Raw genomic sequence first — 24,812 nt, 5'->3', positions numbered from 1 at the left:
GGAATTAACGCGGATGCTTACCGGAGTTACGCCGAAGATACACGATTGCTTTATGTACGCCTGTATGGTTGGTACGCTCTCTCACCAACCGTGCATAAACTCCTGGTCCATGAAGGAAGCATTATTCAACATAACATGCTGCCAGTAGGTATGTGCAGTGAAGAAGTTCAAGAAACCAGGAATAAAAGTATTCGCAGATTCCGAGAATTCCACGCACGCAAATTCGATCGACTCGTCAATCTTGATGACGTTTTCAAGAGACTTCTTGTTTCATCAGATCCTATAATTTCTCTTAAATATAAACGTCGAATTCAACGAGCACCGCTGGATATACCTGAAAATGCAATGCATCTACTTTTGAATTAATTGGCATTGAATAAATTCTCCTTATATAAATCATAAATTGTTGTCATAGCCAAATTATTTTTAATGAACACATTCAGTATTGTTGATATGTAAGCAAAACAGAAAAGGAAATACAAAGGCTTTAGCAAATTCTTTAATGTCGCTATGCGATAAAATTTAAAACTTTGGTTAGTAAATTTAAAATTACATGCTTAAAAAAATAATATTTTCCAATTTTTGCTCAAATATACTTAAAAGTATGTTCTTTTCTATGGTTCAATCCGAACTTACTTTTATTTGCCCCAATCAGAGATAATGACATTTGAAAAAGGGCTATTTATGAGCGAAAAGTTTCCATAACTTTTGAAAGTATAAAGTTAGACTTTCAGAGTTATGAAAAAACGTGGATTGAAGTTTTCTAAAAGCTGTTCAAAGGTTGTTTTAACAAAATATAAAATTTCTTTCGAACATTAACAAGTCTCAATTTTACATTTGGATTACTACTTGTAATGAACTTAAGCAGTTCATTTGTCTTTTTACCAGCAATAAGCAAATTCGCCAACTCTCTTCGACTAATATCCATATTTACTAGTTTTATTTAAAACGAATAAAATCAGAAACCTTTTTTGACAGTCGTTTCACTTATGCAAAGCTTGCTGCGATGAGAGAATGATATTTGAAAGTGGCTTTTTTCATAATACAACGATATGTGTGTAAATGCTTTAATGCGTTGAACCTGCAAAACTACAAACTTTAAATCTAAATTGCAAATTTTAAAAAAATATCGTATTCGCCAATTTTTGCTCAAATATACTAATAAGTATGGTCTTTCATGTGGTGGAAACAGAATTCAATTTTAGGTGCCCGCATCAGCGATATTGAGCCTTGAAATAGGCTATTTTTTAACGAAAAGTGTCCATAACTTTTTAAAGAAAAAAGTTAGACCTTCGGTGTCTTGGAGAAAAATACTCGGCTTGAAGTTTTCAATAAGCTGTTCAAAGGTTGTGTTAACAAAAAGTAAAAGATACGAAAGTTATACTAAAAAAACGTTTTTTTCAGGAACACCCTAATCTTTTTTTTTAAATTTCTTGTATAACAAAAACTAAAAGAGATAGAGCTTTAATATGTTCAACAAATTTATTCAAAATAAGTTACTTTACAACTTTGTGGAAGACTGTGGAGCTCTATCTTTCATCAGTAAAAAGTTTATTTTCGTATTTTAGATAAATTAGAACCACCCTAATAACTATTCCAATAAAAAGAAGCATCTTCTAAAGTACACAAATTCATCCTAAGACATGATACGGCTAAATTATACAGGTTTGTCAGAAAGTAAAAATTCCTCCTAAATTAGCGATCTGGACCACTGTGCACCGGGACTGGTGAAAATCGTCAAAACTCTGCTATTTGTTTGAGCGTTCAGAAATTCTCTGAAATTTGAAGTATTTTTCTAGTTCGGGAATTTGATAAAAAACTATGACTGTCCTAACTTACGTACAATTTGTTTTAAGTTTGGCTCACTTAAGCTATGCAGAACTACTCTGAGTAGCACAGAACTTTTCTGAAGTATGCGAAAGTTCCCTTGAATCCCATAGAACTTCCATAAAAGTTGTACATATTATAAAATCTACCTGCACCGCTTTCGAAAATATGGTACCGAGAAAAGTGCGCGAAACGTTTTGTGTATGATTTACTGTCAGATAAAAATCGGTTCTATTGTTCAGTGTTTCAAAAAGCTGTTTTCACGATCAAAAGTCAATAACTCGTGAGCCATTGGCTTTGGAGATTGGACTTCTTCGAAGAAGTTTCTACATATAAATAGACCAACAGCGAAATTTTTCGATTAAAGGAGTTGCTTGAGGTGTAAGTTGATCTAAAAATATTCGAAAATTGACAATAACTCTTTTGTTTCAAGAGCTATAGATTCACAGTTTTCGTCATTAATGTGTATTGTATCGCTCTGAATAACTTTGTGGAAGACACCTAATATGTAAAATAATCGTATTTCTATTAGAAAAGCTGTTCTAAGGGGTATACCGCGAGTAACTTTACATATCTCGCTACCGTTGCTATACAGAACTATCGTATCTTCAGGAAAGTTCTTCATAACAATATTTTCTAGAAGTTTGCTGAAGACCGCGAGCCTCTAGCTAAATTATTTGAGGAAATAAATTTTGTATCTCACTTTTAGGGGAATTCATCACAAAATTTATTATATCAAAAGGTGCGATTTTTTTATATCTAGAAACTTCTTCGAAGAAGTCCAATATCCAAAACCAATGGTTCACGAGTTATTGAATTTTTGGATCGTCAAAACGGCGTTTTTAAAACTCTATGGGTTGGTACAAAGTTATTTATCTTCAAAACTAATGGCCCGAATTTTCGGAAAATTTCAGAGTATACTATAGAATTATTCTCCTTGTAGAAAAAGCACAAAAGTTATTTTTTCCAACGTTTAACTAGATTCTCAACATGATGATTTTTCTGGGGTACTCAATCATTTTTGTTTCCACAGAACTTTGTACCAACAGATTGTGAAATGTTCGAATTTCACTTTTAATGTGTATTTCAGAATATGCAAAATGAAAAAAAACTTCAAGAAAAAAAACTTCTATACATCCTTACAGGTCGTGGTTTCGTATTGATGTTAAGGTTTCGCGATTTCCAAAATTAATGGTTACTACAGTTTGTTTGAAAAAGCGAAAATCATTGTATCATTTTTCTATTTCGGATGTGATGGTTTGGAAAGTCTGCCTCTTTAACCTTTCCCGAGTCAAATTTTGCATGTAGTTTTGGAATATGTACAGAAACCATCCTGCCCGTCTTTTCAGCACTTATATAACTGAGACAAATATCTATTATAATTCCAATACGATTCGACTACGGTCGCTGTATGATTATACAAAACATCTGCTCCGATTACTACAATTTTACATAACCTTACGTTAGGTCGCTTGAATAATCATTTCGCTCATTCTTCTCCGTCATCTATGCCATATTCCTACCCATCTCGAACCAACCAACCGCCAACCATTTCCGGGAGATTCCTTTTGCTTGCGACACAAACTAGACCGGAAACACTCCCCCGTCATTCGATAGCGGAACTGCGGCGGGGAAAAGGAAACCAGCAACAGACAAAAAACTAATAGCGCTCAGGACTCGATCCTCGCAGACTGCGGCGATGAAACCTTTAATCGGCCCACTGTTCCCTCATATATCAGAATACCTTTAACTTATTGCGAGGACATATGCCTGGGCACGTGTCATCCCGGTCAGCGGAAGCAAAGAAAAAAAAAGATTATGTAAGCCTCCTGAAGTGAAATCCGCCCGTGTTAAAGCTCATGCGAATGCATAAGGACGGTATCCTTGCTGTGATGTGCAGATCATTATGCAATCCTTCTCACCGCACCGTATCGTATGTACCTCACTCCAACGAAGCTGGCTGATTTCGTTTGAACCCCCCCAGCTCCCATTCGCAATCGCCACCCGCTTGAAAAGCTTTTCGGTTCACAGTCATACGGACGCCGCGAACTTGTATTTCGCTCCAGCCCCAGTGCTGTGGTAGCGGCGGCGAGAAAACGGAGAGAACGTGACGCAGTGTGACGTCATAACTGCGAGAGCACGAACGGAAGCTTTTTCGCGCGGAGAGAGATAGGAAAAATTCCTAGCTTAAACGTTACGGTAAAATCGAACCAGCGTTCAGTTGAGCGCCGTACACGTTCGGAGCAGGTCGCGTTTCGTAAAGTCTCTTGCTCTAGTGGTGTGGTGTGGTGTTGTGCTGCTCTACTCTACTCAGCTCTGCTGTGGGTGTGGTAGTCCGTGGTCGTGTCAGTGGAAGGAAGAGTGTCCCTGCACGCACACACACGCTAGCGTGGTGTACTGTAGTGGAAGGCGTGCGCTGGTGTGTGAGTGTCTCACGTAATAGAGCTGGTGTTAGGATATATACGAAAGGATAGCTAGAAAGTCGTGGCTGACAGCACTCGCAAAGACTCAAATTTTGCCTGAGAAAGAGTGTTTGACGGCGCGCAGGATAACTCTGGACTGCCCCACCGAGGTCACTCGCGAGTGTCGATTTGTCTGGAAGAACATCACTGAACCGTGAGTGATCATTAGGAAGGACTCTCCAGATCACACTACGGCGGGTGACTTTCCGGTGTACGTGTGTGTGCGCAGTCCACAGTTTGATATCACCGGAGAGCGGTGATTGGTTCTGAGAGTACCCGTGAGTAAGCGTTCTGCCGTCACTCAGATTTAGACGGAGGGTGAGAACTCGTGGGATCCTCTAGGCAGGCCTAGTTACTATCGCTGTCCATCAACGAATGGTCATTTTCTCCGCGTGCTCTCTGGTGCGAGTACATGGTCCGTGATTTTCAAGCATCCGGAACAGAGACATCCAGTAGGAAAAAGGAACAGCAGTGGAAAACCGATCTTCGACTTTTTCACTTTTGTGGAAAAAGGGAACCTCTCACTGCCCTTGACGGAAAACCAGTGGCAACTTGGCTGTGAAATAAAAAAAACATCTAGCTGGATTTTGCAACTAGTTTTCTGTGAAAATAAAAGATTCAAGTGAAGAAGTGAAGTTTTGGTTATAGAGGAATAATTCTCTTGTTTCAATTGCAGTCTTTACAGTGTAAGATTTGGTATTTTTGAGCGAAACAAAATGACAGTGTGAAAGAAACGAAAAGAAGTGAAGTGTGTGTGAGCAGAAGGAAGGAAAAGTGTTTGAAGGGAAATCGATTTTGCCCCAGTGGAGAAGTACCAACAGAAGGAAGCCAGTGAAGGAAAAGTCTAAGGAGTAACGCATAAGAGACCTACACCACCATTACCACCCCCTCCCCGGCGAAGGAAGGATTCCCCCGGAACACTCCCTTCACACAAAGGAAGTTGAAGTTGTCACACAGGAGTTGAAAAAGTATGTCCTAAAATTTTTGTTCCCCGTTAATGAAGTTTTATGGAAACTTATTTTTAACGAAATATGTTTTCATATATTTGAAAATCTCTCGTGCACAGCGAAGGCAAGCCAGAAAAACGCTGACCATCAGTCCCTTTCATGTGTGTGTCAAGCCGTCGAGACTTAAGCCAAAGTAGAAAATTTATTTTTAGGGTATTTAATAATAAAAGTTTTTGCATTTTTTTCTGCTGCTACTACTACTGCTTTGGCTAGCTGGTTGCAGGCAAATTCAAAAAAGACCCCCCTCCCCCCGCGTAACAATCATTCTGTGATATTTTTCGTCATCCATTCCTCGTACTTGCCAACCCCTTACGGGTATAGGGGGAAACTTTTTCCCACGACACTCGTGCTCTTGCGAAATATACTCACTCACCAGAGACTCATATCGTGAAGTACTCATACTCGGGTTTCACTTGACGAGGAAAAACTTTGCCTCACTTTTCCAACCAATTCGAGTGCATGGTAGTAGTAGTAGCAAAAAAACGTTCAGCCAACCCCGGAGGGTATTGAGTGACTGTATTCCCCCGCACTCGTTTAAAACTTTCCGATTTACTCCACTAGGAAAGTTTACGAAGAAAACAACAGCATAATCGAGATTGCGCAACTTAGAAGCGCCCCCCGAAGCTACCCCGACCCGTTGAAAAAGCATGCCTGCCGAGGTACGTAGCTGGATCATCCACAGCAAAATCCCTCCAATCCTGATTATCCAATTTTCCTTCCCAAAGTGTACTGAGATTCGATCCTGTTCGATGATTGCGAGAACATGCGCAGGGCACATACACATACACAGCAGGCTGACTGAGGGTACCTCCTTGTCTGGTGGTGGTGGTGTTGGTAGTTATGTAACTGAAAAGTGCAGCCTTGGCGTCGTCTGGCAGCTTGTTTTGACAGAAGCGCACAGTTGTTGAGTTTTTTGACAGTGATTTTTTGGTACCCGAACGAGACAAGCGGAGGTTAGGAAAATCGTGGTGTCGACAGCTGTTTGTTTTGATTGTTTGTCACTTTCTGGTCGTAGGAATTTTGGGTACGTCGTGTGATTACAGTCTACGACGCTTTATCAATTGATTATCGGAATTGTAGAGTTGGATTCAGAAGTTTTCGGAAGAATTTGAGTTTTTGATGAGAATTTTATACTGCGAAGGACGGTAGACTGATTGTGGACAAACTTTCGAGGTTTCTGGTTCTTTTGATTGCTGGTTGTGTTTTGAGGTGCACCGATTATTATGCAATATTTTATTGATTTTCGTAGAACAGTGGATCCTGTCAAATTTTCTTAGAACAGTGGATACTGTTCTAACATTAATTGAATGAAAAATAATCAAATTTGTTACTAATGGAATAAAGTCGGATTTTTTGTTTCGACTTAGTCCCATTAGTATCATATCAAACCATCTTGGTCTTTAGCTAGACACTAAATCCAAAAAGTTACGCAAAAAGCTGTTGGTAAGTCAACGAATTTACATTCCGATTTCCTCTCATCAGTATCTTGGTAGACCGATTAACGGACAAACAGAAGCTAAATTCAAACCGTTTTTAATCCTTGTTAACACTTTCATGCCCAACTTGTTCTAGCGCATATATGCTTGCAAAACAATTTTTCCCCTACACTGTTGGGGTCAAGGAACACGAAAAACTTGTTTTGGTCAAGATAAAAGCAATACTTGCAATGCATGAAGATGCTTCATTTTTACCTTCCGATGCTCAATACAATTTTTCTTTAATTTTTAAAATAATCAATTGCCTGCAAAAGATAGTCAAAAACCGTTGAAAATAGGTTTTATAAGTTTTCAATCATATTTGTAAGCAACGAAAATATAACAAAAATTCACTTTTACCCGTTAATTTAAATAGTCCCTGGCAGCACTGCTCAATAAGAATCGAACCACATTAATTGCAATATCTTCAGTTCTACAGCAAATATTTACAACTCTTGTTATTAAATTGAAGGGTAATAGTCACAATTATAAGTCTTACTTGTTTTTGTGAACAATTCTGACGTAAATCAATAGTTATAGTATAGATGCCTAAAGACATTGTTTATACACAACATGGGCATGAAGAGGTTTAATTGTTATGTAACACACCAGCATGAATTCGTACTAAACCAGTTTGAGCTACCTCTTCGATGCATTTAGAACACTCCAGAAAAGGTGTACTGATCACAAAACTATGGAATATGTATAGCTAGTATTTTAGGGTGATGAGTCTATTTTTGCTTTATTTCTTTTATCGCCCTATCCATTTGAAGCCGTTGGTTACAGTGGCATCGCTATCTTTGTTTTTGTTATAATATTAGTTTTATAAACGACGCAAACATGTTGATGCCAATTTATATGCATTCCATCAATTGTAGACCGAATAATTAATGAAATAGTGTGGCACCCTTCCCAATAGAGCTAAAATCATCGTTCTGCTCCATATTCTTTGAAACTCAACCGACTCGGAAGAGAACATTGTGAAATTTTCTTCGCCCTGAAAAATTTTGAACATAGCAGCCATATTCAATTCGGTTCTCCGATATTATTGGGCATTGATCCTGCATTCTGCTGTAATTTTATTGAGTTTCCTAGTTGGATGTTACGATCAAAATTGATTTTTTTTGTTAGGGGAAACTACCACTGTGACCACTATTCAGGTTATTTTTTTTGGCTGAAAATTGGACCTTCCTGTGCCGATTTATTATGGCGAGCAACAGGTGTGGAAGCTGCCAGCCAAATTAGCACCAAACATACCTTTTCCATACAAGATAGGCAGACATTTTTATTCAGAAGAATCAACTTTGCTTCCTGGTAATCAGTAATTCAAATGTCCGGATCTATTATGTTCTAGCTCATATACATGACTCAGCTCGTGTCAACCTTCTGCAAGTAGATTTCAATCGTTGTCCCTATCGATTCGTTCCTAATGGATATTACATAACGTTCCTGACTTGTTTTTAACCTTTCTCGACTTTTGCCCTCAAGACAAGACGTCACAAGGGATAGCAATTCAAATAGCCCAAAAGGCACCACCAATAAAATCATTAATCTTCACGAGGTTGTTGCTTATCGAGAGCAACCCCAAAAATGAAATCACTTCACTCTGGATATGTTTAAACCTTTAATGTCGGTGAAATTCAGCACGGTTTAAAGCCTTCGAAGCGAGCCTTGAATGCGCAAAATCAACCTCTCCCGACTCAGGTAAGGACGGCGCCGCGGCGGTGAGAGCTTTTCCCACCCACCAAACTTCCACGGCACACGTGCCTTACTGACCCCGAGGAGATAACGTCACTCATTCCTGGTGAGTGACTATTCCTGGCATTCGAAACGGTGTGGGTGTGTGTGCATGCGTTCAAGAGCGGCCTCTCGTGTGTTTCCGCTGGCTGGTAAAGTTTTATGTAATGCAATATCCTTTTTATTCATACGGTCAAACCATAATGGGAAGGGGTGAAATTGAGCCCGTTCGCTGGGATGGTGTCGCTTGTTCGAGAGGTGTTGGAAAGTTACATGAATGTTATAGCCCATCGTTTTGGTTCAAGTACTTTTCGCTGGATGAGATGTGACAGTACAAAGCAATCCGTGTGCGTTGCAATTCTCCGACGATTGGTTGCCCTAGTTTTTACTTTGTTTGAAATAGAAATTCATATACGGGGAAGTTTTTTTTTCCATTCAACTTTCCTATGGTTGTTCGGAACAACTACCTTACTATTATCTCGACATGTCAGTCCGGTTGTTATCTCTGAGGACTGCTTTCGGTTGTTGATCGCGTGATACAAAGTGCTGTAACTTGTCGACAAGTGTCTCCGATAGCGCACCGAAAGATTGCAATTTTATAGTTCATGGTGGAATTAGATCAAATAAAACGATGCCAAGGTTAGTCTGACTTGGGCTTCGAGTTTTTTTTTACAATTAAATCTTCGGTTAATTTGATAATGACGACTAATTTCCGTTTAAAATTGTGTTTACGGTATTAATTCCGAATTCAATAAAAAATACATTAATTATATGGTTCTGGTACAGGTTATACCGGTTCCGAAAATCTCGGGAATACCGAGCCCTTGTTGGTATTTATATACCAGCACTGAATAAATGTAAATGCCGATATTTTCGGTACTATACAAAGCTTTTGATGAGGGAGTTAACTAGCCTTACCTTTCAGCACATCTAGGGGCCTGTTTCAAATCATCGGTTAACAAAATGGCATTAGAAGATTAGCGAATAAATTTGCCGTTATACATAACTGGTTATTTTAACAATTTATTTAAAAAAATGACGCCAATTTTTTATTAAATTAGTGTATTTGGAACTAGTACGTATATAATTACAATTGATTTGTTTCTGTAATCTCCCATAAGCGACATTCGGATTGGTTCCCATTATTCGCTGTATGTCGACATACTAAACATTAATCTATAGAAGAACGAACGCCGACTTAGTACACTAAACCTCAATCCGAATAGGTCACGTAGGGGTCTGACCTGATTTTGTGATAAGCGTTGTTAAGGTGATTTGCATTCAAAGTAAGGTAAGAAGCATTGGATTTACACGGGAAAAAGTTCCTCCAAATAAAGGATTCCACATCTCCGTATTTCGAAATGATTCCTTGGAAGAACTCCGAGTTAGTGTGCGTTGCAAAGTAGCGTATCTATCATTTCATTATCATCCATATATACGGGAATTTTGACTCAAACTGTGGTGTTTTCGATGTTGCGTTGCATGATGCTTCCAACCTTGGTTACACTCCTCTAAACATTTTCGGTTCCAGTTTACGCCCATGACGAAGCCGCTTCCGTGAGGATAAGCTCCGTTTGCACCTTTGGTAACTTTTCCACGCACGTTTGGTCTAACAAGAGATTGTTTAAAGTCAGTCGCAATGGTAATTCTCGTAAATGAGACATTTTACATTTCTGTAGCTTTTTCCTTTCACTGCGCAACCGACGGAACGAAACTATACTGTTTGTGCAGTGGATAAGCAACAAAGTAGTAGGATTTTATTGTTTGCTTCATTGATAGCTAAACAGTGTAATTTTTTACTTCTGTTCTGGAAGAGATCAAAAAGTAGAGTGAAACATTTGAAAGTTTACTAATAAAAGTATATTTTTTATTGCGCTCAAACACGAGCATTTCGCCGTTTTCGGAGCAGTTGTTTTATTGTCGTGGCTCTTAACAACGAAGCAATGCTGTTGATGCCGATTTGTACTCATTCCGTCGATTGTACGTCGAATATATAATGAATTAGTGAGACACCCTTCCTAATAGGGTGGATATAGGCACATTGCTCTACATTTTTGCTCAATTTTTAATTGATTAAATAAAAGGAATATTTACCAAAGCAGGCACCATGATTGATGTTACTTGACTTAATAAAAAGTTTTTGAGAACTGGTAATAAAATGTTGGTTGAACCTTTACCAAATCATGTAGTTAAGGAATCAAAATATAATGGCTGGGTTGATACGTTCCCCATGTTATTCGTAATTTTGTTTGTCTTGCCATGTCGTCTCATAACAAAGGGGAGGTGAAGAAATGATAGGGAAGTGGTAAATGACACAATACAATTACAACACAAAACAGTACACACAACCTGAATTTTTGACTCCCGAAAGAATACTGAACCCTGCCGATAACGCCTATAGCTCGTTGCCACATTGAGTTAGGAACGATATCATATCTATGACTTTTAGCTACCTGCACATAGTGTTTATTTGTATATGGAGAGCCAAAAATTCGGATTCGCAATTGCATTACTGCCAGGCAGTTACATAACAAATGATATGAGGTATCACAAAGATCTCGCGAATAATACTCATCACGCTCAACAGTAACCATGTAAGAATTGAGTTTACCTTGACTAAAATACTGCAATTGAGCTTGGTAAAATGAAACAAATTTTGTTTCCATTAGGAGCATGAAAAATGCAATTTTCATTTAAATAGAGATTCTGAAAAACAGATCGACGAGTGCATTGATTGTAGAGATATCGTGCTAACCGGAAACACTATAAAAACAGTTTTTTTAACAGCAGTAGCCCGGTCAATTTTCATTTTTTTTGTTAGAATTTTTTAAAAATTTTATAAATAAATAAAGCTTTGTAAATTACTGCAATATTAAAGTTCCAAAACTCACGAAAAAATACTGAATGTATTTTTGTTTATGATTTAGTAACAATGCACAATTGTAATCACTTATATGTGAAAAATACGTCAGAGATGGGAGCGCTTGAATTGAATAGTTATTTTCGGTTGTTTGTTAAATGATTGTAAGCTTTTGTGAAATAGAGCCACGATTTTTGGCACGGGAGCTTGATCTCAATATTTTCAATAGCACATGTGTAAATACAATCCCCTTAATCAGCAGTTTTTCCAGTGAAGCAATTTGTTTGCAGCTATTTATACAAATATTTATTATTTCCATAGATGTGAACATTTTTAGCTCCGGAGATGGAAGGTGGTAGCTCTATCGTACATCAAACTGCCCACTACACGAATACCACAGACATTTAAGATTGCCTTCATGAACATGACATTAGTCGTATACGACAACTATAACTAGAATCTGTCCAAAATATGTGGTCGGTTTATCGAATGCAAATTTCAACCGATGTGTAGAAGGCCGGAAATGTTATATAAATTTTAGCATGAATTATGCATACAATTATGCATGTAGTGATATGTTTGTTATTGGAAGTAAGAAACCATTCGCCGACATTATCCAATATCCTGCGCTTCTAATCTCTTTGACTGTCGCTTTCGAAGATGAAGCATTTTAGAGTAGCTTTAAGACCATGCAATCCGGATACTCGCTGGAATATAAATAGGAAATCAATGGAATTTCCTTCTCATTGCATAGTTTGTACACAGTCTGCTTAATTTTAATGCCATCTTACTACAGCGTAATACTGACTCTTCTTTTACTAAACGGATTCGTTATATCACGTTGTTTCACCTGATCGGAAATAACTTTACACGACCCCCTCATTTTATTCAATATAAAAGAAAACCAAAAAAAAAGTGCTTTGAAATAAATTGACCAAATACCATCAAAATGGTGTTCTGCGAATTCCAATGTTGGACAGTAACTCAATCAGCTGTGTTCTGTATATCATCTCAATCATAATCCTGTTTCCATGCTATAGGTTTTAGGTTTAACTTAGTGACAAGCTATCGAATGATTAAATAATTCCCGGTAGTTCCCAGGAAATCACTCATTCATTTACCAAATCACAGAAGCCGAAAATCTCCGGAAAATGGATGCTCTAGTAATGACATCTAGGCAGACGTTTAAATGATCAAAAGATGAACCTATAACGACGGTTCGAACTGATTCGGATGAGCCAATTTACGAGCTCTGCGCAGTACCATCAGTGCAGCGAGTTACATCTAACATCTCTTCCCTGCCAGACCGTACAAATGTTAGGCTGTCGAGTATCTGCGTGTACTGCTTAAGTATATCTTTAATTCAGTGTCTCTCAAATTGATATCTGTGCTGCCTCAAATTATGTGGCGGCCATCACTGTCGTTTATGCCACAGTATGGAACAACCCTTTTGAAATCCATTAAGATGCAAATAAGCCGAACAATAGACGTATATCCAATTTATGTTATCAACGGTCATATTGACTGCGACGGCGCAAAAATCGCGTGATGTGCAGTCGGATATAAGACATGCGTCAATAGCACTATTCACAAGTGTTCACACACGAGGCATTTCACGTGGATTTGTCATGTAATTTTTGTTAGAAGCTACAAGAAACACAAATCCACTGTGTCAGAGATTCGCCTGACACAACAACGGTAATCCTCATGATACTCCGTGCACGAGTGGCATATTTTAATCCTGCTAGCCATTCAGTCCTCGACACGGAGAAACACTGTGATTTGAGGACGCGACACATAGGACACAGTAGATAAGAATTTTGCTAAGATACTTCAACCCGCCGTATTCTATACGGTCTCTAGGTTCGGTTTGTCCAGAGAATGATAGTAGACTTTATCTTTGATTTAAATTGTAGAATAAAATGATCACTTAATCTCAATAAGACATTTTTGAAAAGCTTACGCAACGAGCCGTGTGTTGCTTGATAAGTTTTGACGTAGGACTACGTCTTTATATGTACACGGAAAAAACTGCTTCCATATTCGTGAATAAATTGCACTGAATTCTGGAACAATATGTATACTTTACGAAAACAGAACTGCTCACAAAAATAGATATATTTGTCATCCGTAACGCCTGCGTAATGTGGTGTAAATATTTTTTCATTACATTGATCATGATCTGATTTTCGTGGTTGTGAATTAGTTCACGCATTCCAAACTGTATTGATATTTTCCCGTGAGCTATTTCACAAAATTCTGACTATTGTTCCATGGGTCCATTCTTGAACTCGGGGGCTGGTTCGTATTTATTCACAGTACAATACCATTCACGTACGTGAAATATGTTGAATAACTGATACACGACGAATTACTTTAATCACACATCCACGATCATAAGTAATGTAGATTTTAAACTATTTACTATTGTTGCCATCTGAACTTAATACCAAACGTTAAACCACAACACACAAATTGTTCATCAGTTTTTTCGTTTCAACATATTCTGAAACTAGTTAATTTGGCGGTTTAATAGCAACGCTTATGAGCTAATAGCGACACATACGGAGTGAAGGTGACATTCGTTCGGCTAAGCAAGACTGCATTAAAAACTTTAATGACATAATAAAAAACAAAATTTAGACACGTTTTGCATTTTCGAAAACAAAATTACGACAGCGTAAAAGTTTTCGTGTTTTTTTTTCACTTTTTGCTAAGAAAAAAATACTTTTTATGAAATTTCCTTTCTTTTAGATTCTGGAATTTTTTCTTGCAACCCTGGAAATTTCAGAGAATTTAAATTAGTTGTGGAATTTACGTTTCGACTTCGTCGTATCAGAAGCCAACACTAACTTGTGACAGTGCTAGCAAGCGCCGGATTGAGGCTGGCTCCAAAAAAACGAAAACACTATTTGTGTTTCTGAGAAAACCTCTAGTCCTGCGTGATGTCCCGCAAGAAAAGGAGTTCTGATGAAGCTGATGAGAATTAATGAAGTCGAAACAAGGTTTGGCTTAGCAAGCCAATACAATATGCACTACGCTATTTAAATGAATGAAATTGCAATTGCTGGAATTTATTTCTTCAAATTGATTTTAAATGAACTTTTTGGATGAAATTTCCTTTCTTTTCGACCTGGAATTCACAAACACCAAAGAGGTATGTTATTCCGACCTTATGAAAAACCTTATGAAAATTTTTTGCTAATCCTTATGAAAATTTTTTGCTAATTTTTTACTCAATATTTCGATCAGTTTCAAAAACTGTGTACAGTTATCTGCTATATCTAGTGCACCTGGCATAACAAAAGATCGTTAACCGCACCCCGCCTAGATACAACCGTGCAACGGTTCAAGGTCACATAAATTAACGTATCACACTTCATCATCCTCTGCTAGAACTTGTACCGATTACTAGCTAAAAATAGCATCGTTAAACTTCTTTGCAACGTGTGTATGTGTGTGTGTGTGTGTTTGTTCGAGTTTGAGGTCCCCATATATTTACCAAGTGGTAGACACAATATGGAACAGCAAAGCAATAAAAAGCAGTGCAACTTGCTCCGACTGTTAACCCTTGCATCGTCCTCTTCTAACCTCCCCCCTCTTTCTGGCGACAAAAACAGATCTAGTCTATCGTACTGATTTTACTCCAATTGAGACCAGATATTCGTTTATTCATAGATTGTGTTTGCCCTTATCGGTCTGTGACAGGTTCCCCTCGTGTGCTGTGTGTCAGTCTGTTTAAGTAGCTCGTTACTGACCCCCGCCGGTCGTTCCTACATTCAACTCGGTCCCGTCTTTCCGATCGAGTCGATACCACCGCACCATACTGATTAATATGGAGATCGTTTTCGTTGCAAATCAATTAAATATGCAACATGGAGGGTTATGCCGTTGTGTATTCGTACAGTCGAACGTACAGTCTGTGTGTATATAGGTGATCACCATCAACCCGGTTTGGTCACTTGGGCAATGGGCCTCCTCGGTGTACGGGGGAGTCTTTTCGCGAGTATATGTTCAACGCGCACTAGTGCTGCCTAATCAAAATGTATTATTCCCATGTATGAGAATGCGTTCGTTTACTTTTGCTAATATTTTCCATGACAGGGGAGGGTAACCAGTTGATTTGTTGTTTGTTTTTTGCTGTTGCCACTGATACCCACCGAAACAGCTGGAAACCATACAGACGACGATTTAATGACAAGATCGGTTGTTCGTGAAATGCAGTAAGTCCATAAAGATGAGTTGTAGCTTAGTAGCTTAGAATTGCAAATTGCAATTCTACTAGTAATGTAAAAGTAATGAAATATTGTGGTTTCCGTTAGTACGTCGGACCGATTTTATAAGCATTTCAAAAGTCAAGAGTACTTAAATAAATATTTAAAAGCAGTTTTTTACGACCAAGATCACATAATTTCGAAACCTTAACCTTTAGAGGTGTATTGTCTTCGAAGAAGAACTACACCTCTAAAGGTTAAGGCTGAAAACAAAAGTTTGACGATTAATCTTTCTAAAAGTAATTATAGAGAATTAACGCTTCCAAAAACATAATTATGAGACTTGGTGCCTTCGGTAAAGTTTTTCGTTATGATATTGGAAGCAAATTTGTCGAAGACAAATGTTCTGTGTGTTCAGGGTATCGAGATATAGAACAATATTTAAATTCAATTTTTCTTCAATATAACCTTTATATTGGTTTTTAAAGTTTCAGAGACTCATACCCTGGATAAAAACGTGTATTTCATTGTTCTATAGAGGTTATTCGCAAGTAAAGTATTTTATCTCGATAATCTAAATACATAGAGCGTTGATGAATTCAACGAAGTTGTTACAAATACTATTCTGTATAACTTTACTCAAGACACCAAGTCTCTTAATAACGATTTTTGAAAAGTTAGTTCTCCATTATTACTTGTAGCGGGATTAACCACTAAAATCATTTTTTAAGTTATGCGCTGTATTATGCTATGAAACTTCTTAAAAGATACTAAACCTCCAAAGTTGATGGTTCCGGAATTATGTGAACTTGACCGCAAACACCGTTTCTGAAGGTTTATTCCATATTCTGGACTTTGAGGGGGGCATCTGGTGTAGAGGGCAAAACATAACTTATTGCTAGTATTGAACCTCTAGAACAGTCTCCCGGTGGTCGCTGAACTTCTCTGGTTTTAAACAACCATGCATTCCTCGCGCGTATTTACTAAAACATGTGCATATGTGAATCTATCGGCAAACAATTTTCGAAAAACTAACAGCGATAAAAATACAGTGTAAACAGTACACTCTAAACTACTTCTACCCAAATTTTCAAAAGAAAATACCCAATTGGTTATTTTCTGCAGCGTTTTTTCCGTGATGCAATTTGATGTGGAACACCCTGTAATAGCGTTTTTCTAGAAACCGCGTTTTTCGGATTGGCGAACACGATAACTCAAAAACTATTCAACAAATTGGCTTGATTTTTTTATGAGAATGCACAATATGTGTGACCTGTCCATGATCCACAGAAAACTGAATTAAAAACTACAAGGGGCAGGCCTATGAGGTTGCACGAACTGTAGACGTAGGACTATACTACTTAATGTAAAATATTTATTTTCTTAGTACATTTAGAGTAATAATACATCAAATATATTTCTTACGAATAGTTTCAGCACAACCAATCAACATCCAATGTTGCATATTGAACCAAACCTTCTTGGTTATCAAGTTATTCCATAATTTCAGTAGTAGGCGATCGCATCCAATTAAACTAATTTGAGCAGATCTGAAGAAAGAAGACAGAAAACCGCGACCGAACTAATATTTGAAACTAAATCTTTATAGCACAAGATCAGCTTTTAAAAATTGTTAAAACTTTTCGATTGTGTGTGGCAAAAACCCGGACCGATGAAGGAAAATCAAATTTTAGACAATATAATCACATTTCATGTATAGACCAAGTCATCTAGTTTTATTTTGTCATCATTTTTCATTAATCGTATATCTGTCCTTTTCATCGATCCGCGTTAATTTGTTGCTAAGAAATTTGTTTTCGTCTTTGCGCAATGAAAGCACAGATTGCTATCATGCAGGTTACGCTTGCATCCGTTAACAAACAGGGATGCCACATGGAAATCTGTGTTTCGGTCAAAAATATCATTTTACCATCTGTGATAACTAAAACAGGAAAAAAAGTCTGTGATAAATTTCCGAAAAATCTGTGAAAAATCACAAAATTTCCAAAAATCTATCAAATTTTCATCAAAATTCCACAAATCTACCATCTGTGAAAAAAGAATCTGTGATCAAAAATTGTGAAAAAAATCTCTGACATTGCAGAAAAATCTGTGAATATAGAAACCCTGCCAACAAATTAGATATACCTACACCTCAAACATTGAACCCAAGCGAAAAAAGCAAAATGAGTCAACGCCAGCGTTGCCAACATTTTTTTCAAAAAAACGAACCTTTCTTGAAAAAAAACTGAATGCTCGACAAAAAACTTACTTTACTCTTGTAGTATTCAAATCAACGATTCAATTAACGTAATTTTAAGTAAACACGTATGTTCCATACCTTTTACTAAAAATTTGAGGCGTTTGATATTGTTGCCCAAATTAAAAAAAAATAATTAAACCATTCGAATTTGATTGTAATTGTAATAGTTAGTCGAATTTGTTTTGAATGTTTCACTCTACCCATCCACAAAATCCTAAATTTAAGATCATTTGCTAAACTTGAGGATGCGCTTAAACCTTTCTTGGGATACCACTATAGCAACTAGCTGAGAATTCAACAAATGTTCATTAAAATATTTGACACAATGTACTGCCACCTTTATGTTTAAGTCATTTGAAATCGAATCAAACAGTACATTCCCGAACCGTTTTACTCGCAAGTGGTATAAAAGCTTAGTTGGATTAAAATTAAATTAAAAATTGGCTTGCTTGAAAATTTTATGAATCAAGTTACAATTTGCGAAAAAAAATTAAGTAAATGAATGTTAAAAAAACTGGATAAAACTGGCTCAAATTTAAAAAAAAACTGGAATATTTTGCCGATTGTCTGTTTGACTGGATGATGTAAAAAAACTGGAAGAATCCTGTTTAAACTGGAAGGTTGGCATCGCTGGTCAACGCTGATGATTATGGGCAGAGCGAAAGAGACAACTAGTGCCACGACACTATGTTAACCGTGTTTGCAAATGGAGCTCGAATGTACTAGCGATTTTGAGTAGGAATAACTGTGTTCGAGATTGTACATAAAAGTGTGCTGGAAACGAGCACAACACAAAAGAAAGCATAGCACTGGATAGCGCACCTCAACAAGCAGTGTAACGGACTTCTCACTCAGCTACACTGGTTGTGAAAACACACAGCGCAGTGATCTGCTCCGCCTGCCGTTCAACAGGCAACTGAGCTTGTCCGGCCAAATCCGTTCTTTAAATAGTCGATGATGACGTCATTCATAGAAGCGCAGCGCGCTAAGTACAGAAATCTGTCGTGCCGGGCTTGGGAAGCGCTATCTTCTGTGTGTAAATGAGCGATCATTATTTAAATTTTTAATTCCATGGTATCAAAAATCTTTGGGTTTATCTATTGAAATCTATTCTTAGAAGTATTTCGGGGCGATACGTGCAAAAACTGAAAATTTATCGTGAGATGGCTGAATTATATGCTTTTAAAATTGGACCACTTTTCGTTACATACCATTTTTGTAGAATTTGCAAAGTGCACCCCCATATCGTAAACAAAGACGTAGTCCTACGTCAAAAAAATTCTCCCTAATATTTCGAAGAAAAATGAGCGAATTGTACAGTAAAATATGATATTTTTCGATTTTCATGAAGCCATTTTCCGAAACTCGAACCTTTTTCCATTTTTTTGTGGTTCATCGTTTTATCGAGAGTTATCGTGTTAGCCGCGGCGCTCCTCGACGTGGAAATGGTTGAACGTCTACTCTGGCAACGCTCGTATGTGTGGCTCTGCGTGTCTGAAAATATTCTTTTTTTTCGAACACAATAAATGTATAAATAAATTTTATCATTACACAAAAGATTCATTTTTGCTGTGCCTTCAAAATCGTAAACCAAAATAACTATCGATTTGATCACTTTCCACCGGACGCCCCCCTTAAAAGTATACAACTTGAGACCGTGACCTTGTATACAGAATAAATTCGTTCTCCATCCTTTAATTTAGCACTCAAATGTACGCCAAAAAGAGTAAGTCACTTTTTTATCTTGCCTAATTTTTAATCCCACTGAGAAGTTATTTTTTATAATCAATAGTATCCATTTGATGACTGTAAATCCCACTCATTCAGAGTGCCAGCGCTTATTTTGTGAGTTTTATTAAAGCTAACGATTGTCAAACCGATCAATCAGAAGTTGGTGGTTAGGACTGAAGCAGCTTTTGATTCTCTGACTTGTTACACTACACTATGACATCCTCGTTTTGATTTGCTGTAATCTGGTTTTTTACTTTATTTTTGCAAAAGTTCTAAAAGTTTTTCTGAGAACGTTTTTTTCCCGCAGTGGGGAGACGACCAAGAGAATTTTTAAAAATCAGGACAAAAAGTAATGACATAAAACATACTGTAATCTTTTTTTTCCATGTTGTCGAGATCCTTAGGTATCAGTAAAAAATATAAAAAGCGTTTCATAAATTTCGATTTTTTAAATGCATTTCCTTTTAAGGATTATCTCTATTGCTTACACTGCATGTTCACACGTTACGAAATTTGCCATATTAATGCTAACTTTGATTACTAATGCTAAAAGATGTAGACTGGTTTTTGAGGTGGAATTTTTTTTGTGGCGTGATTAGCATTAACAGTAGATACCAAAGCATAGTAAACATCAGAAATTTTATATCTTATATCCAATGTTCCGATTTATGTAAAATCGGTTCACTACTTCACAAGGAATAAGATGTGATATAAGTATTTTAAAAGTAATTATTAGTCGAGTAGATATGTCCATACAAAGTTTGATAAAAAATTACATCATTTAACTCAAAATTATTAATCACGGAATATTTTCTATAAGGAAAGGAATTTTCATTCCCAACTTTTAAAATTACCTTCATGGATCAAAACAAGCATACAAATACTTTTGAAATTTTTTAGGAACTTAGTGGAATACGTCATAGCCAATAACAGAATTCTGTGCTTGGTCAAGTCTCCCCATGTTCCCCTGTACACGTTTATTGAGCTGACGATAATGCAGTATTTCGGCTTTAATTTTCGTGCAAAATACCAACAGCAAATTCTCATATTTGTGCGTTTCTAGACCCAAAACTGAAAACTCTTGTATCAATTGCAAGATCATTTTTGCAAGTGTTTTTTAGTTTATCGAGTTCAAACATTAACCCGACTTTTTTTTATTTAATGAAATACATCATTCAGATTGTAGCATTTCAAGGCCCTTTTTGAATGACTTTATGGGTTATTACGATCATTTGTGGTGTTTGATAATTGTGAAATTTGGCACTAATCATATTTATGTTCATTTAAAGGACTGGTGTTTGAATCAATGGAAGTTTATCCGGAAGATCAAGCCTGATTTATCATTACATAATTTTTTTCCTTCTCTGTTGCATTTTGGGGGGTCTTTCATGTCTCTCTCGCTGTCCTACACGTTCATCGTTAACGCTGCTTTGATGCTCACGATCGGATGGTCTTCTTGGCTTCTTGCACTTTTGACAGCGAGAGAGACATGAAGCACCTCAAAGCTTTTTGCAATTGTTTTTTCGCGGATGGTGCTGGCTGTTGACTTTGAGGTACTAGACGAATTGTTTCCAGAACAGCAGTCACACATTTGGCTACCGTTTGTGGTTCCGGTAGATGCAAGGGTAGGGTACAGTGATGGTTCTAAACTATGCAAATATGTTAAGACTGGCGAAAGCTACACTGGAGTAAATATACCAATATCTATGTTCAGACAATTATTGAATGTACCTTAAGGGACCATTCGTCATCCGTGGATCGAAATTTGACCTTTTTTTAACCCCCCTCCCTCCCACCGACTTCGATAGACTTTTACCAACCACCTCCTCATCGCAAAAGTCTACGTATACTTTTCATTTTTTTGATTTGTTGATAATATAATATAACATAATGTTCAAATAAAACTATAACTAGTCCAAGTTTAGCCGAAGTACGACCTACACCAACAGTGCAGAATTGCTAAACTAGTAAGCGCTTTTTAAACCTTTAGAAATTGATAAACTATAAGATACAATTTGAAATTATGCTGTCGATGTGTACTATTATCTACACTTGAACCAAACATGCACACAAAAATTAATTTCGTGAGCAAATTTCAATATTCATAAGATAATTAGATAGTCTAATTTACCTTATTCGATCAAGTGTACGAAACTAACCAAATCTTTCCAAAAATATATATTGTGAAGTAGAATACTTCTAACGTTTCAAAACAAATTCTGATGAGGGTTTCCCCAGTTTTTAAATGTGAATAACTTTCATTGTACAAAATCGCGATGTGTTTGCTCTATCTGATCGGAAACATGTGCTCGTTTATTATATTTGATTCCGTAAAATGTACGCCTACTATAAATAACGAAAATAATGTATTTTGTGTAAGTAGAATTATCTGCGCCATGATTGGTCCGCGCTATTCTACTGGCATACGACACATGTTACAGCGTTGTTAGCCACGCCCCATATATTTACGATCGCTGGCTCATATATAAAGAATGACATGTTTGCAAATTATTCAGTATTCTGGGGTGAAAGATGGAAGGGAGCCACGTTGAACGAAAAAAGATGGGTAGGTGATGTCAGAGACATAATCGAAGTGAAGTAGAATACACTTTTGGTTCTTAGGGACGATCCATAAATGACGTAGCATTTTAAGTGATTTTTAACACCCCCTCCCCCATCCTAGCATTTCGTCACAAATCTCTAAATACCCCCCCCCCCTGGTAATTACGTACCTTGACGGTAATTCTCCCCCCCCTTGTCACCGTAAAATTAAAAAAAAAATAAAAAAATGATCCTTGAAATTTTCACCCTAGTGAGAAATTTTGGTTTTTACCAAATTTTCTTCCTTAGGGTGAAATATAGCATAGTGCTTTCGCATAGGCCTGCTAAGCCAAGACAAGTTTCGGCTTCACTTGTGTCTCATCGGCATAAACAGAACTTCTGCTCGAACGGGACATCACGTTTGATCAGTCGTTTGATTGAAACACATAGTGTGTTTTAGTTTTAAGGGATTTGCGTCAAGCCGGCGCTAATCTATTCCGACAATGTGTTAGTGTCGGTTTCTGATGAGGCGAAGCCGAAACGCAACATAGTATGAAATAAGGATTTGTGCCCTCCTGTACAAAGACTGGTTTTTACCAACAAATTTTCACCCTAGTGAGAAATTTTGGTTTTTACCAAATTTTCTTCCTTAGGGTGAAATATAGCATAGTAAAAAAATGATGTTAGTTATTCCCCTTTAAAAAAGCTACGTAGCATGACATGACCCCCTACACCCCTATCGTCACACATCATCACAAAATGCAAAACTCCCCCATATAATGCTACGTCATTTATGGATGATCCCTTAATACGAGTGCTGCAATTTTTACTATCTTCTGAAAGGTTTTATTAAGTTATTTTGGTATTTCTAATAGAAGTAACGAAATAACGATTCACGTATATGAATTTTTCTGCTGTTGCCAAATGAATTGTTTCACTATCACTAACTGCCCTTTCCAGGGTTACCATATGAAAATCCATATGTTTTAATTTTTCAGATTTCAATGTACGTGTACCCATTAGAGTGGCTCGCGGTTGTATGGGAAAACTTCAAAATGATTTAAACTAGCGGGCACAGCACTTTTTGAGTTCCTTTTGTGGTCCCAAATGCCTGTGCAAAATTTGGTAGCGGTTGGTTGCTTCCCGGGTTTGCGCATTGCGTTCAAAGTTTGCATGGGATTTTATATGGGGAAATCAATTATTTTGCATTTTAATTAATAAAGATCCCCATTTCACTGATAATGGAAAGCCAGCTACATAAAACTATAGTTCAAACCTTGGTTAACAACTTTGCCGAAGACCGTAACTAGCTACGAGTTTTCAAAAAATAGTTATAACGATTTTAAAACTTATGGTAAAATCCAAATGCAGAAATTGATTAGTTTTTCCAACACTGCCGGTGCACCACCGACATCGACATTAAAAACTTAGATAAATGAGAATATATTCATCGCAGAGACTTGGTATCTTTGAATGAAATGTTCAGAATGAATTGCTGAATAAAATAGACGTAGTCAGAAAATGAAAAGAAGCGGTGATGGGGGGGGGGGGGGGGGTTGTGTACTCCCCAGTCCCTTTTTAGATTGTTTTGTATAAGACAAAGAATCATTACGTCCTTGTAAAAGTCAACGACTGAACTTTCTTAATATTTTGATAGACCCAAATATGAATCATACTACAATCTTTGTTGTGGGAAAAAACATTTACAATATTTAGGATTTACACCTACAAATTTATGTTATTTTTGCTTGATGCAAAAACTAACTCAGGTCTGGAAATCGCGTTGGGTTCTAACCTGAAGTATATTGCTGGTCCACCAAGATCACCTCTGTTTTGCGTGAACCTAACTCAATTTCATCAAAAAATGCTTGTTTGAAGTAACTATCCTGGTTTCGTTCCTAGATTCTCAAACGAAAACTTCAATAAAAACAATTCCGAGACTTCAAGGAATCTAAGGATATGCATTTTTTTTTAAATTCTGACTGAACGGCTAAGAAATAGGGTTTTAAAATATGTAAAACTTATAAACTGTTGTACCATTTTAAATGAGATAACAGTAGAGCCCTTAAATAGTAGCACTCAAACACGTAAGATTAATTTTTAATTCGACGGTACAAACCTGCGTTGAAGATGTGCTCCTTATGTTATACTAAACTATCTAAAAAGGGAAGTGGGGAGTACACAAGCCTCCCCCTCCCTCTTCTTTTCATTTTCTGACTACGTCTGTGTTATTCAGCAATTCATTCTGAACATTTCATTCAAAGGTACCAAGTCTCTGCGATGAATATATTCTCATTTGTTCAAGTTTAAAGTATCGGTGTTGTGGTGTACTGACAGTGTTGGAAGAAATAATTAATTTCTGCATTTGGATTGAACCATAAGTTTTAAAATCGTTATAACTATTTTTTGAAAACTTACCGGTTTCGACAAAGTTGTTAACCAAGGTTTGAATTATCGTTTTATAAACCTGTTTTTTCATTATCAGTGAAATATCGATCTTTATTAACGTAAATGCAAAATAATTGATTTCCCCATATAAAATCCCATACAAACTTTAAACGCAATGCGCAAACCCGGGAAGCAACCGACCGCTCCCAAACTTTTCACAGGCATTTGGGACCACAAAAGGAACTCAAAAAGTGCTATGCTGAAAAATGTCATTTTCGAGCCACTCTGGTACCCATATTTCGGTATT

General features: G+C 37.0%; 1 long non-coding RNA gene across 3 annotated transcripts in view; it reads left to right on the top strand.

Annotated features, from left to right (window-relative positions):
• Positions 1-4,033: 4,033 nt before the first annotated feature.
• The window catches only part of LOC131677540 (uncharacterized), a 39,834-nt gene continuing 19,055 nt past the window's right edge, over positions 4,034-24,812 (top strand). For 2 of the 3 annotated variants that reach the window (XR_009303381.1, XR_009303382.1), the window contains exons 1-3: positions 4,034-4,250; positions 4,966-5,257; positions 5,858-5,955. This is a non-coding gene — a long non-coding RNA (uncharacterized LOC131677540). The remainder of the gene's footprint in view (positions 4,251-4,965; positions 5,258-5,857; positions 5,956-24,812) is intronic. The other variant, XR_009303383.1, reaches the window with a different exon arrangement.

Source organism: Topomyia yanbarensis, chromosome 1 (assembly GCF_030247195.1).
Source record: "Topomyia yanbarensis strain Yona2022 chromosome 1, ASM3024719v1, whole genome shotgun sequence".
In the NCBI taxonomy this organism is placed as follows: Eukaryota; Metazoa; Arthropoda; class Insecta; order Diptera; family Culicidae; genus Topomyia; species Topomyia yanbarensis.
Note: the sequence above shows the minus strand (reverse complement) of the source record. Positions and strands in the feature narration are given on the sequence as shown.